We start from the raw sequence: 15573 nt of genomic DNA, 5'->3' as shown, positions 1-15573 counted from the left end.
GTTTGAATGAAAGGGGGCTTCATGGTAGAAGATCCCACTTCTAAAAGAAAGATACAAAAATAAAAACAAAAATCACCAGTTGGAGTTTTCTAAAATACATGTTGACAAGCCGCAGTGCTGGGGCCTTTTGGACTGATGAGACTAAACGAGAACTTTGTGGTAAATCACAGAAGGGGTAAGAGGAGCAGAGGAAGGCCTAAGAGAAGGTGGGAGAGGACATGAAGGTGGTGGAGGAGACAGAGCAAGATGACGAGGACAGGAAGATAAGGAAACAGATGATCTGCTGTGGTGACCCCTAACGGGAGCAGCTGACAGAGGAAGAAGAAGAAGAAGTCTCCTGATTGGTTCTTATTAATTATCTGCGTTGTGCCCCGCCCCCAGTCCCATTACACACTCACAGATTTCCTCATTCAATTTGTTTTCTGTCCTTTCAGACTTCTGTCCACTCACACTGGACATCAACACGGCACACAGTGGGCTCTGTCTGTCTGAAGGGACCAAGAAGATGACACTTAAGAGGACGGTGACTGAATATCCTGATCATCCTGACAGAATTGACTGCTGGCCTCAAGTTCTGTGCAGAGAGGCTCTGACTGGAGCTCGCTGTTACTGGGAAGTGGAGGGGACTGGAGGCTTGATGAAGACTGGAGTCGCAAATAAAGGGCTTTTTAGGTTATATAAAATTACATACAGTAAAGGAACATTTATTATATTTATGGTTATTAATGGTTAGGTATTTTTAAAAGTCAAATGGTATAAATGTGCTTTACTTTTTGTCCCCATTTTATTTGAATTCCTTAATTCATTTAAAAAGTTAAATAAAAATAATTAGTTCAATTGATATTTGTTAAATCATTTGAAAACTTCTAATTTAGTAAATAACTCTCATCATGTTTTATATGTTCTGTATATGTTGCACCGCGGCGGTCCTGTTAAATGTTATTTCATGCCACTGTATGCTGCAATGTGGTGTGCGGATGGTATCACAATAAAGCGACCTGACTTCTGATATTATGACTCTTTATTGATGAAGCATTTATTAATTAAATTGTACAAGTATTCTTTTTTACTTTGCTGCTGGAGTATGTGAATGTCCCCTTGGGATTAATAAAGTATCTATCTATCTATCTATCTATCTATCTATCTACTTTGAAGAAAATGAGGTGTGTAACAAATAATATGTTGACATCCATATTACTAACCAAGAATGGTAAACTGGAAGGCATGGACCCAGGTACAAGGCGATGGACGCAGGAGACATAGTGCGCAGGCGCCTACAGCATGCATCTCATAAACCGCAAGCGAAGTCTGATCCACCGCAAACGAAGGAGTCACGGCTCAAAAACGAAATAGCTCAACTAACGCCACACAGAAAAGAGGATTCTGCACTGCACCCCAGAGTCAAACGGAAGACACTACGGGGTCCGCAAAGGTCCACAAAGATAGTACTGAAGGCGTGAGACAGTACGAAAGGCGCAGGCGCCTACAACGCGCTTCTGAACAAAACGTCCACACTACACAGCATGGTCCGGTTAATACGAATAAACGAACTCTCCGTATTAAACATACGGCATCCTCACACGTCCAAACCATATAGCATATGTGAATCACATTACAGTGATGCATTATTAACAGTACAACCACAGAAAATGCTCCGTATTAACAGTAAGTGCAATTATCCATATTACTAACGGTAGACAACGGATAACTAATGGAGTCACGGTCACGGCTCCAAAACGAGCTACAAAAACGAGCCCGCATGGACAAATACAATGTACATAGACGCCTACAACGCGTGTCTGACACTGCGGATGCAAAGCAGGTACGGGTTCAAAACGAAAGACCACAACTGATGGAGATACACAAACGAGCCCGCCTCGATAAAATCAATGAACGCAAGGCGCCTACAGCGCGCGTCTGAAATGCCGCAAGCAAAGCAGGCACGGCTCCAAAAAGAAAGAGCTCGACTAACGGGGCTACATAAACGAGCCCGCCTGGATAAAACAAATGAACGCAGGCGCCTACAACACGCTTCTCAAACAACGCAACCAAAGGAGTCACGGCTCCAAAACGAAACATCTCAACTAACGGACATACAGAAGCGAGCCCGCCTGAATACAATTAATGAACGCAGGCGCCTACAACGCGCCTCTCAAACAGCAGAGTCAATAGATAAACAGCAGACGGCCACTAAACAATTCCGCCAATTAGCTGGCAACGCATTCTGTAATGAGTCCACTATTACTGAACATTCATTAGGATTAATGAATATACTTCCTTTGTTTGTCATCTACACCTTTACACTCCAATATATCTCATACATTCATCAATGTATTTCAGGTTACCCAACACCAGGGGTAGGCGAGCAAAGCGAGCAGGGGGCGGAGCCCCCTTGTTGTGTGAATATGTTCCCCTAAGTATCCAGCAGTGAATATTTAGGCCGATGAGTGTTCTTTCCATGACAAGTCCAACTGTTGGCCTTCTGCCATTTGTGTGTGCCCATGTGTGATGTGTGTGCCCGTGGACGTCTGCTCAAGCCTGACCCCCCCCCCCCCCCCCCCCCCCCCCCCCCCCCCACTCCACATCCGGCCCCTGAGATGTCCAGTGACTAATAAAGACAGACATTAAATGGTAAATTTTAGTCCTCGAGGACACCACATTAAGCTTAAGACTGAAGTCGTGTGATGTTTCATTTTGCCTTAAATCTGTTTACTTTGTCTTTCACATTTTTTTCATTTTTTATTATTTTGTAAATGGTGTTGATTTTATTGTGTGTTGATGAATATTCTGTTCCTTAATCTTTTGTTTATTGTATTTGGTTCTTTTTGTGTGTGTGTTCCTCACACAGCTCAGGGGGGTCTTGGTCACGTGACTCTTCAGCCGGAGCTCCACCCCCAGGGGTATTTAAGAGGAAGCTGCCGGTGAAAGAGCTGCTCCAACACTGAGCTTTGTCCTGTCCTGTGGACTGTGCTTCACATTTTGATTTTTGAGGTCCTATTTTGGCCCCCTGCTTATATGAGGAGGTCCTGTCTTTAGTTTATGATTGTTGGATTTTACTCATTTCAGGTTTTTCATTTTTTGTGCCTGCCTATTTTGTAGACATTTCTTAGACGATTTGTTGAGAATTTTGATCAAGGATCAATGCGCTGCGTTATTAGTTTTTGTGCTCTTAGCAATGAAGAGCTTAGGCCTGAAACAGCTTTAACAGGACACCATTTATTTTATTAGAGAGGTCTCTTGCCTGCCTGTCCTTCTTACTTGCTTTGTTTTTGAGTTTCTGCGAGTCGAGCTGTGAGACGAGGTCTTCATGATCTCTGAGGAAGTTGGCAGGCAGATTTTGTTTTGAGACTTCAGGAGCCGAGCTTTTTTAAGACCAAACAAACTGTGTGTGTAAAGGGTAAGCTCTTAAGCTAGCATACAAGACATCTCAGGTCGCGTTTTAAAAACATGTTGCGACCAGCTAGCTGCTGTCTTTATGGATATTTTGAACACATCTCTGAGAGTTTCATCTGTCCCCACCTGCTTCAAGCACACAGCCATCATCCCTGTCCCAAAGAAACATAAAGTAGACTGCCCTAATGATTACTACCAAGTAGCACATGAAGTGCTGGTGATAGAACACATCAAGGACATCATCCTTGACAGTCTGGACCCCCTCCAGTTTGCCTACCGTTGCAACAGATCCACTGAAGGTGCCATCTCCATAACACTTCACACCACCCTGTCTCATCTGGAGAACAAGATCTGTTATTCTAGGCTGCTGTTTGTGGACTACAGCTCTGCACTTAACACCGTCATTCCATCCCAGCTCTGGGGCTTAGCTCTTCACTATGCAACTGAGTACTGGACTTCCTCACCGGCAGACCTCAGCAAGTGCATATTGATGACAAAACCTCCTCCATCATCACCATCAACACTGGCACCCCACAGGGCAGTGTGCTGAGCCCCCTGCTTTACTCTCTACACCCATGACTGCGTAGCTAAGTACAGCTCTAACGCCATCCTCAAGTTTGCTGACAATACCCCTGTAGTAGGTCTGATCAGCGAGGACGATGAGACGGCCTACAGGGAGGAGGTGGCAGAATGGTGTCGGGACAACAACCTCACCCTCAACGTTAGCAAAACTAAGGAGATGATTGTGGATTTCCACAAACAGGCAACAGAGCACAGCCCCATCTATATTGGAGGTGAGGCTGTGGAGCAGGTCAGCAACTTTAGGTTCCTTGGAGTCACCCTCACTGATGACCTTAAATCAGTGCTTCCCAACCTCTCCCAAACCATGGCACCTTTAGTGAAATCTTTTCAGCTAACGGCACCCCTTCACTCTGATATGTAACTACTCAAATTAACGATTTAATCTTAACTCATCAGTTGAGTAGAATGAGATTCCTATTTTTATAAGGCGTACCAACTACACATTTTTGCATTTACAAAGGTAACAAAAATAAATTGCCAGTAAACCAGTCTCAAATGAAAAACTTGAACACAACACAAACATGATTAGTGCAATAAGTCACAAGGCACAAAGCAGACTATAACGCCATAATTAATGCGAAGACTGGCTTCGAAGAGAATTTGAAAGTTTGTCAATACGAGCTCAAACTGCAGTTGACAAACACACTCGTAAGTCATTTTCAACTGACAATAAACATCCTCTGTGTTTTGTCTTCAGTAGTGTCAATGCCGAGAATGCCTTTTCACACAGATAAGTGGTGCAGAATGGAATACGTATGCCGACAGCCTTAGCACCGAACACAGGACGTTCCTTTTCAACCATAATCCAAAACTCTGTGAAATTCAAGTCCTTAAACTTCAGCTGTAATGTTCGATCACTCGCAATGTCAAGTAACTGTTCTTTCTCTGTCATCTGTAAGTTAGACAAGTCCAACTGCTGATGGAATGGGTTCCTTATCCAGTCTTTGCCAGGGATGTCTAAACTTGGAAAGTAATGTTGCAAATTGTCTCCCAGCTGTGACAAATGCTTAACAATGACATCATGCAACACGACGGCGCCAGGATCAGCCTGTACTGCACGAGGAAACATGCAAATTAAATGGGTTGTTTCTATTTCACTTGTCCACATCAGAAGTTTACGACGGAAAGCTTGCAGCTTGTCAGTAACAGACAGTATGTTCGATTCATTGCCCTGCATGCCCGAATTCAATGCATTCAATACTTCAAAAATGTCAACGAGATATGCAAGTTTACTGCACCATGTTGGATCAGCCAACAGTGTTACGAACTCATTGTTTGCTTGTTCATTAAGAAAGAACTGGCAGAGTTCATCTCTCAGTTCATACACCCGTGACAGAACTTTACCTCTTGACAGCCATCTGACTTCTGTATGCATTAGCAGAATGTAATGTTCTGATCCCATGTCTTTGCACAGTTTCTCAAACAGTCTGCACTTGACTGGACGGACTTTGATGAAGTTAACAATTTTAACGACCTGATCTAAAACTGACTGCAGTTCAGTTCCCAGAATCTTGCTCACAAGTGCTTCTCTATGTATGAAACAATGGGTGGTGATTATGTTCGGATTTTCACACTTAGCAAATGCCGTGAAACCACGCAATTTGCCGGTCATAGAAGGAGCACCATCTGTGCAAATAGCAACACACCATTCCCACAACAAATCATTCTCACTGAAAAACGTGCAAACATGTTTAAATACATCTTCTCCCTTCGTTTCAATAAGTTCCTTGCAAAACAGAAACTGTTCCAACATTTCTGTGCCGTTCGGAAACCTTACAAAGGGCAGCAACTGGGATTTTCCACTAACATCTGTAGACTCATCGATCTGCAGAGCAAATCGTTTACAGGTCTGAAGTAAAGACATGGCTTCTATCCTCCTAGAAACGGTGTTGTTTGACGATGGCATTTTGGATATCACTTTTTCTGCATCATCACCGAGCATCGTTTTCACCATTATCTTGCATGCTGGCATAATCAAAGATTCGACTATGGTGTGTGGTTTCATTGCCATGGCAGCCAGTTCTGCGACTTCAAAACTAGCCAACTGGGCTTTGTCTGACACCGACACAGTTTTCATAAACAGCTGTGCTTGCTCCTGCTGGCTGTCCATTAAACACCTAAAATATGCCGAGTTCTTGTTATTTGCATTCTGATGCTTGGTTTGAAAGTGACGTTGCAATTTGCTTGGAACCATGGCTTCATTTGCAAGGACATCACCACACAACAAACATCGCGGGTGCTGAATACCTTTTTTGTCAACAAATGTAAACCCATAATTCAAGTAACTGTCCTGATAGTATCGTGTTTTCATTTTCGCAACTTTACTGCTCCCCTCATTATCATTTTCATTGAGGTCGTTGATGCTGCTGTTGTTTTTACGTTTACGACTTTCACTACAGTCGGCCATTTTCGGCACAAAAAAAAACCAAACAGACAACAGGAAGCAACGTCACTTACCCTGTGGCAAGTAAGCAAATTAGAGCTAATATTTATTAATTCGCCAGACTGCAGTTGAAATAGGATGCACGCTGGACTGTATTAAAGCACACAGGTAGCATGACTTTAGTCTTGAGGTGTAACTGGTATTATTATTATCAGTTCAAATCAAATTTTTTTATGTTCTGACACCAGGCAACGGCACCCTTAGTCCGTGCTCACGGCATACCAGGGTGCCGTGGCACACGGGTTGGGAAGCACTGGTTTAGTGGATGCAGTGGATTCTCCATGATTGACAGGAGCCTGCTCAGTGCCCGGATGTCAAACTGTCCAGCTCCGTGCCTACAATAGAGCCTGCCTTCCTCACCAGTTTGTCCAGGCGTGAGGCGTCCCTCTTCTTTATGCTGCCTCCCCGGCACACCACCGCGTAGAAGAGGGCACTCGCCACAACCATCTGATGTTGAAGGACGCCAGCCTTCTAAGGAAGTATAGTCAGCTCTGTCCTCTCTTACACAGAACATCAGTATTGGCAGTCCAGTCTAATTTATCATCCAGCTGAACCCTCTGCACACAGTCACCTCTGATGATCACGGGGTCCATGAGAGGCCTGGTCCTCCTAAAATCCACCACCAGCTCCTTAGTTTTGCTGGTGTTCAGTTGTAGGTGGTTTGAGTCGAACCATTTAACAAAGTCCTTGATTAGGTTCCTGTTGTGAATTTCCCCTTGGGATTAATAAAGTATCTACAGTATCTATCTTTATCTATCTATCTAGCTATCTAGATGTGCATCCGGCGCCGCCGTGAGTGGCAGCCTTTTCAGCAGCTCCGTGTATGACTGTATATGTATGTGTACTTTTCTACTTTTATTTTTCTATGTTTATTTATTGATCACTCCTATTACTTTATTTTATGTGGATTCCTTCCCTGGACACACTTACTTTTACAACATGGGCATGGATTTTTACATGCAGAGACTCGCCTATTCAAGTACTCAACTTCGGGCGCTGAGAACAAATGCCAGTGCCGGTGTGGTTCCATATTTACCCGACGAGGTAAGAAGGCGGTATCGTGGCAGCAGAGCCGGCACTAAGCTAAAAAAGAAGCGGCTTGCGAGAAAGTGGCGTTTCAAGCCTTCGGTGCCTTCTGTGATTCTGGGGAATGTAAACTCAATCTCAAATAAGATCGACGAACTGGCTGTGCTGGTGAAAAATGTAAGGACCTACAGAGAATGCAGTTTGTTGTGTTTTTGCGAAACCTGGCTAAATAACACCATCCCAGATGCCAACGTGGAGCTACCCGGGTTTAGCACAGTTAGAGCGGACAGAGATGCAAGTACCTGTGGGAAGCACAAAGGAGGAGGACTCGCTCTCTATGTTAATACACGGTGGTGTCACTCTGGACATGTTAACATCAAAATCTCCACTTGCTGCAGGGATATCGAACTGTTGGCCGTAAGTTTACGTCCCTACTATTTGCCCAGAGAGTTTGGACACGTCATTGTTGTTATTGTATACATTCCTCCTCGGGCAGACGTGGAGTCAGCGAGTGACATCATCCATTCCGCTGTTGCTAAGTTACAAACGCAGCACCCTGAGGCGCTTGTGCTAATCGCTGGAGACTTTAACCATGTGACGCTGGACAAAACATTACCTGCATTCTCCCAGTATGTGCACTGTAACACCCGGGGAAATAAGACTATTGATTTACTGTATGCAAACGTTAAAGATGCATACAGCGCCACCCCGCTGCCTGCACTTGGGAAAGGAGATCATAACCTGGTTCTGCTTCAGCCTCATTATAAACCAAAAGTTAGAGTCCTACCTACAACCACACGATCATTCAGGAAGTGGACCCCTGAGGCAGAGAATACTCTGAGAGACTGGAACTACAGACTGGGATATCCTGCAGGGATCTCATAATGAGAACATTGAGGAAGTTGTTGACTGCACTACTGACTACATCAACTTCTGTATGGACATTGTAGTTCCAGTAAGAACAGTACGCTGCTATGCTAACAACAAGCCATGGATTACAAGTGACATCAAGGGCCTTTTGAACCAGAAGAAAAGGGCTTTTAAAGACGGTGATCAGCATGAGCTCAAGCGCGTGCAGAAGGAACTCCGAGTCCAACTCAGGGTGGCGAAGGAGCAGTACAGGAGAAAGCTGGAGCAGAAGTTGCAGAATAACAGCATGAAGGAAGTGTGGGATGGGATGAAGATCATCACTGGCTGCAGCTCGAAGCGGGGTACCACCATTGAGAGAGACGTGAAGAGAGCAAACCAAATGAACAACTTTTTTAACAGGTTTGACCACCCTAACCCACTCTCACTCTCACCTCGGAGTACTGCACCCTCCACACATCCTTCTGCTGATACCAGCATAGGAAAGACATCCCCACCCATAATTACAACAGCGCAAGTGAGCAGAGAGCTGAGGAGACTTCGTGCCAGCAAAGCAGCGGGTCCAGATGGAGTATCGCCACGACTGCTGAAGGTCTGTGCATCGGAGCTGGGGGGTCCTCTACAGCGCATCTTCAACCTGAGCCTGGAACAGGGGAGAGTCCCGAGGCTTTGGAAAACATCTTGTATCACCCCAGTCCCAAAGGTATCACGTCCTAGTGAGCTGAATGACTTTCGGCCTGTTGCTCTGACATCACATGTGATGAAGACCATGGAGAGGCTGCTGCTTCACCACCTTAGGCCACAGGTTCAACACGCCCTTGACCCTCTGCAGTTTGCATATCAGGAGAAGGTGGGAGCGGAAGATGCCATCATCTATATGCTACACCGATCCCTCTCTCACTTGGACAGAGGCAGTGGTGCTGTAAGAATTATGTTTCTAGACTCCTCTAGCGCCTTCAACACAATCCAACCTCTGCTCCTTAGGGACAAGCTGACAGAGATGGGATTAGATTCATACCTAGTGGCATGGATCGTGGACTATCTTAAAGACAGACCTCAGTATGTGCGTCTTGGGAACTGAACGTCTGACATTGTGGTCAGCAACACAGGAGCGCCACAAGGGACTGTACTTTCTCCGGTCCTGTTCAGCCTATATACATCGGACTTCCAATACAACTCGGAGTCCTGCCATGTGCAAAAGTTTGCTGATGACACTGCTATCGTGGGCTGTATCAGGAATGGGCTGGAGGAGGAGTATAGGGACCTAATCAATGACTTTGTTAAATGGTCCGACTCAAACCACCTACACCTGAACACCAGCAAAACCAAGGAGCTGGTGGTGGATTTTAGGAGGCCCAGACCCCTCATAGACCCAGTGATCATCAAAGGTGACTGTGTGCAGATGGTGCAGACCTATAAATATCTGGGAGTGCAGCTGGATGATAAATTAGACTGGACTGCCAATACTGATGCGCTGTGCAAGAAAGGACAAAGCCGGTTATACTTCCTTAGAAGGCTGGCTTCCTTCAACATCTGCAATAAGATGCTGCAGATGTTCTATCAAACAGTTGTGGCGAGCGCCCTCTTCTACGCAGTGGTGTGGTGGGGTGGCAGCATTAAGAGGAAAGACGCCTCACGCCTGGACAAACTGGTGAGGAAGGCAGGCTCTATTGTTGGCATGGAGCTGGACAGTTTAACATCTGTGGCAGAGCGAAGGGCACTCAGCAGGCTCCTATCAATTATGGAGAATCCACTGCATCCACTAAATAATGTCATCTCCAGACAGAAGAGCAGCTTCAGTGACAGACTGCTGTCACTGTCCTGCTCCACAGACAGATTGAGGAGATCGTTCCTCCCCCAAACTATGCGACTCTTTAATTCCACCCAGGGGGGTAAACGTTAATATTTAACATTTTACATAGTTATTGTCTGTTTTTTTCACCTGCATTATTATCATTCTTTAATTTAATATTATTTATTGTATCAGTATGCTGCTGCTGAAGAATGTGAATTTCCCATTGGGATTAATAAAGTATCTATCTATCTATCTATCTATCTATCTATCTATCTATCTATCTATCTATCTATCTATCTATCTATCTATCTATCTATCTATCTATCTATCTATCTATCTATCTATCTCCTCCTCCTCCTGCCCACTCCTGATGCAGCCCACGATAGCAGTGTCGTCAGTGAACTTTTGCACGTGGCAGGACTCCGAGTTGTATTGGAAGTCCGATGTATATAGGCTGAACAGGACCGGAGAAAGTACAGTCCGCTGTGGCGCTCCTGTGTTGCTGACCACAATGTCAGACCTGCAGTTCCCGAGACGCACATACTGAGGTCTGTCTGTAAGATAGTCCACGATCCATGACACCAGGTATGAATCTACTCCCATCTCTGTCAGCTTGTTCCTAAGTAGCAGAGGTTGAATGGTGTTGAAGGTGCTAGAGAAGTCCAGAAACATAATTCTTACAGCACCACTGCCTCTGTCCAAGTAGGAGAGGGATCGGTGTAGCATATAGATGATGGCATCCTCCGCTCCCACCTTCTCCTGGTATGAGAACTGCAGAGGGTTGGGGGGCGTGGTGGAACTGTGGCCTCAGGTGGTGAAGCAGAAGCCTCTCCATGTTCTTCATCACATGTGACATCAGAGCGACAGGCCGGAAGTCATTCAGCTCACTAGGACGTGATACCTTTGTGACTGGGGTGATACAAGATGTTTTCCAAACCCTTGGGCCTCTCCCCTGTTCCAGGCTCAGGTTGAAGATGCGCTGTAGAGGACTCCCCAGCTCCAATGCACAGGCCTTCAGCAGTCATGGCGATACTCCATCTGGACCCTTTGTGACTGGGGTGATACAAGATGTTTTCCAAACCCTTGGGACTCTCCCCTGTTCCAGGCTCAGGTTGAAGATGCGCTGTAGAGGACTCCCCAGCTCCAATGCACAGGCCTTCAGCAGTCATGGCGATACTCCATCTGGACCCGCTGCTTTGCTGGCACAAAGTCTCCTCAGCTCTCTGCTCACCTGGGCTGCTGTAATTGTGGGTGGGGGGAAACTCTCTCCTATGCTGGTATCAGCCGAAGGATGGGTGTTGGGTGCAGTACTCCGAGGTGAGAGTGGGCTAGGGTGGTCAAACCTGTTAAAGAAGTTGTTCATCAGGTTTGCTCTCTCCACATCTCTCTCGATGGTGGCACCCCGCTTCGAGCTGCAGACAGTGATGATCTTCATCCCATCCCACACTTCCTTCATGCTGTTCTTCTGCAACTTCTGCTCCAGCTTTCTCCTGTACTGCTCCTTTGCCGCCCTGAGCTGGACTCAGAGTTCCTTCTGCACATGCTTGAGCTCATGCTGATCATCGCCTTCAAAAGCCCTTTTCTTCTGGTTCAAAGGGCCTTTGATGTCACTTGTAATCCATGGCTTGTTGTTAGCACAGCAGCGTACTGTTCTTACTGGAACTACGATGTCCATACAGAAGTTGATGTAGTCAGTAGTGCAGTCAACAACCTCTTCAGTGTACTCATTATCTCAAAACCTGCTCTGCCTCAGGGGACCACTTCCTGAATGAGCATGACTAACATGACTCATGACTAACGGTGTCATGTGACCTTCTTGCTTTTACTGATCTGGAGACTGGCTGTCATTAAAGTGACAATGAGGTGATTGTCACATCACACTACAAATCCAAAAGAGCAAAACTGAAATCTTCACATCCCTCACAGTGCCAGGCATGTCTGACCACTGCTGTGCTGTCTGCCTTCTAGTGCCCTGGGGGATTTGGTGGGTCTCTGCCATTCTAGAACTTTCTGTTAAGGATGCTGCTGCTGCTGCACTTCTGTGATTCTAAATCAGAGTCTGACACCCCTGATGTACACTCATGTAAAGTGACCAACAGGCCATCTCACCAAACAGCTGATGGCTTCTTACCTGGCAGCCCCTGTCAAAAGACCCCCCCAACGCTGACCACTGTAACCCTGCAGCTCCTCTCTTCATGTAGAACTGAAGGATCTGGAGAGTCAAACTCTGTGAAAGGTTGTGCTTGGACACCAATATGTAGAAGCCCGTGGGCACACAATGTTTAAAGTCTTTAAAGACACTCAGCAGATTCTGGTTTGCTCATTCTTGTTGGGCTCTCCAGCTGAACTCCTCACCGGACGCCTCTGACTGCGAGGACCTGAAGACTGACTGTGGTGAACAGCAACAACCAAACCATAATGTGAGATCTGTTAAGTCTTCAAACACCAGTGAGCCAGTGTGTCGTATACCAGTGGGTGTGCTGGGCACTGAGTGGTGGGGTTCAGTGTTTTAGGGTTTTGTGTTTTAGCTGCTTGTCAGTTTTGTGTTACATTTGAACCTCCTGTTCTAGTAGATACTTCACAATTAATGGACCAGGTGCCATTACAAAATGCCATCTTCACAGCCCCCGCAGCACGTCAAATGTTCAACGGGCTTTCTGTGCACATGACACTCATGACATTACAGCTCTCTGAACGAATTAAATACTAAGATTAATACTTGATGTGATTGTCATGAGGAGAGGAATTAAAACATGGAGGACTGCCATTAGCAAGACCTGATATGGGGTCCTAATTTAATTTAAAAGGAATTGGCATCTGACTTGAGGGAGGTATTACAAAAATAGGAATAATAAAATTCATTGTATATGCTATATCCATATTACTAACCGAGAATGCTAAACTGGATGAAGGACACAGGCACATCCGGCAATGGGCCGTAGCTACAAAAAGACGTACTGCGCAGGCGCAAAAAAAGTCCGCGAGAGTCGACTGAAGAGCCGAGAAAGGGGGACAAAAGAGGGCGAGAGAGGTGGATGAGGGGCCGCGAGAGGCGGACAAGACCACAGAAAAAAGGAGTGAGCACAGGAAAAATGGAGAAATGAGGCGCAAAGAGCACCGAAAAAAGGAAAAGGCACATAAAAAAGTATTCAAACGCAAGCAAAGCACGAAACACATTGCACACGAAACTAGACCCAAAAAAAAAAAAAAAAAAAAAAGAGGCTCGCGCACAACAGCAAGGCACCTACAAGCGAGGGACGGGACACACACAAAGAGGGGGATTCAACAAGACACAGGAACACAAAAAGAAAGAAGACGCTCGCGCAACAACAATCCTCAAACCAACCCCCACACACACACATCCATAAGAAGTGACACCCAAAGCCACATTTTCTAAAGTGAACGTCAGCACCTTCACACTAGACAGCATAGGTGTCAGCATTGGTGGATCTCCTTACAATAAAGCACTATTAACCGTTCAACTGCAGAAAAGGCTCCATATTAGCAGTGAGTGCAATACTCCTTATTACTTATCCATATTTCTAAAAGAAAAAATGTCTCGACTCCAAAAACGCAAAGCTCAACTAAAGCTTCTAACTAACGATGTACCTAAAAGTAAAAACTTTATGAACTGCATTAGATCCTACAATAGTTCATTTGCTTTTGCATCTACCGGAGTAAATATCAGGCCACCAAAAGGCAATGGCCCATATTGCTTTCGCATATGTGCACAAATACTGCATCGCATTGGAACAGTGCACCCTGAAACAAATCAACAACGCAAATATGCACAAATCTACATCCTAGATCCACATTACGCAATCTATCAATCAAAGTGTTGCATCGCAACAGGCACGGATTCAAAAAGAAACACCTCCCGTCTCAGACATACGTTAATGGCAGCGAAGGCTACAACGGGCTTCTCACACAGCACAGGCAAATCGATTACAGCTCCAAAACAACACGTCCCAAATACTACACATGCAACAACGCGCCTCTCAAACGGCACAAGCAAAACATACACCAGGAAAATTCATTCGGATTAATGAATGTCATTTGCAATCATTGTCATTCAGTTCACTTCCCTGGAGAAACAACTGGCAATACAAGTTATACATTTAGACGTTGTTGTCAAAAGGGTCAAATTAGACTGCCTTCTTTACATTCATATACTGAATATCTACAGAAGCTTATAACTGACGATGTACCTGAAAGTTAAATCTTTATCAACTGCATTAGATCCTACAAATCGGTATCCACTATGAACATTAACGGTGGCACTGCACGTGACATCCGTCTTGAAAAAATGTTGTTTATTGATGAATGTTCAATGGCATGAAGTCACTTACTCAACACCATTCATAAACTTCTACAAACGTTTATGAATAATAATATTCGATTTGGAGGAAAGGTACTTTTATGAGGAGGAGATTTTAGACAGTGATTAGCTATTCTTCCAGATGCCATGCACTCAGCTATTGTTCAGTGCACCTTAAAATACGCAGACAATTGGCATTACTTTCAAAAGATACAGTTAGTAAAAAAGATACGATGTCCAGAACCAGATCATAACAATTGCTTATTACAACTGGGAGATGGTACACTCACCAATACAGATGGACTTCAGCCACATATTATTACAATTCCTCAAGCCTTTATCTGCGACGACTTAGTTACAGAGACATTTCGAACAGCAATCTCATTAGACCAAATGCCCCTTTTAACACAACGCACTATATTATGTCCAAAAAATATTAATGTGGAAAACATAAATACCCAAGTCATTCCATTACTTCCTGGAGAGACACAACTCTTTCTAAGCTCTGACAAACTTGACTCTGATCACAACAATAACCATCTTCATTGACCTTACAAGTTCTGAGCTGGAATTACCTTTTACACTTAAACGGCGTGTACAAAGAAATTTTCCAATAAACCTTTACACTGTGCCACACACTTTATTGTTTGCTTTCTATTTGCATCATCTACACCATCACACTATTCTATATCTCATTCATACATCACGCTCTTTGTCATTCCCAACACCAGGGGTTGGCGAGCGAAGCGAGCAGGGGGCGGAGACCCCTAGTTATATAAGAATTAAGAAAACGACACACTTAAAATTTCATTAAAACTTTATTTTAATTTATTATTACAAAAAATTATAATACGAGAAATACAATGCAAGAAGAGATACTACAAAACTACAATACAATAAACTGAGTTTTTAAACATTATTTGTCATTTATTTTTCAATCTTTCTTTTCCTCGAAATCATTTATTATATCATCGTTTTCCATCGATTCACGTAATTCCTTTTCTATTGTGAGTTGTGCTAAACTTGACAATCTCTCTGTCCCAGGATGGCTCGTAGATAATTCTTAATTATTTTCAGCTTCGATAAACTTCTCTCAGCTGTAGCTGTCGTTACAGGAATAGTTAATAATATTCACAATAAGTAATGAAA

At 44.5% G+C, this 15573-nt stretch overlaps 1 protein-coding gene across 49 annotated transcripts in view; it reads right to left on the bottom strand.

The window, feature by feature from the left end:
• Window positions 1-15573, bottom strand: part of LOC114645182 (NACHT, LRR and PYD domains-containing protein 3-like) — a 913740-nt gene that overhangs the window by 103436 nt on the left and 794731 nt on the right. The gene's annotated exons all lie outside the window — the stretch shown is intronic.

This window comes from Erpetoichthys calabaricus (assembly GCF_900747795.2).
Source record: "Erpetoichthys calabaricus chromosome 1 unlocalized genomic scaffold, fErpCal1.3 SUPER_1_unloc_22, whole genome shotgun sequence".
Taxonomy (NCBI): Eukaryota; Metazoa; Chordata; class Cladistia; order Polypteriformes; family Polypteridae; genus Erpetoichthys; species Erpetoichthys calabaricus.
Note: the sequence above shows the minus strand (reverse complement) of the source record. Positions and strands in the feature narration are given on the sequence as shown.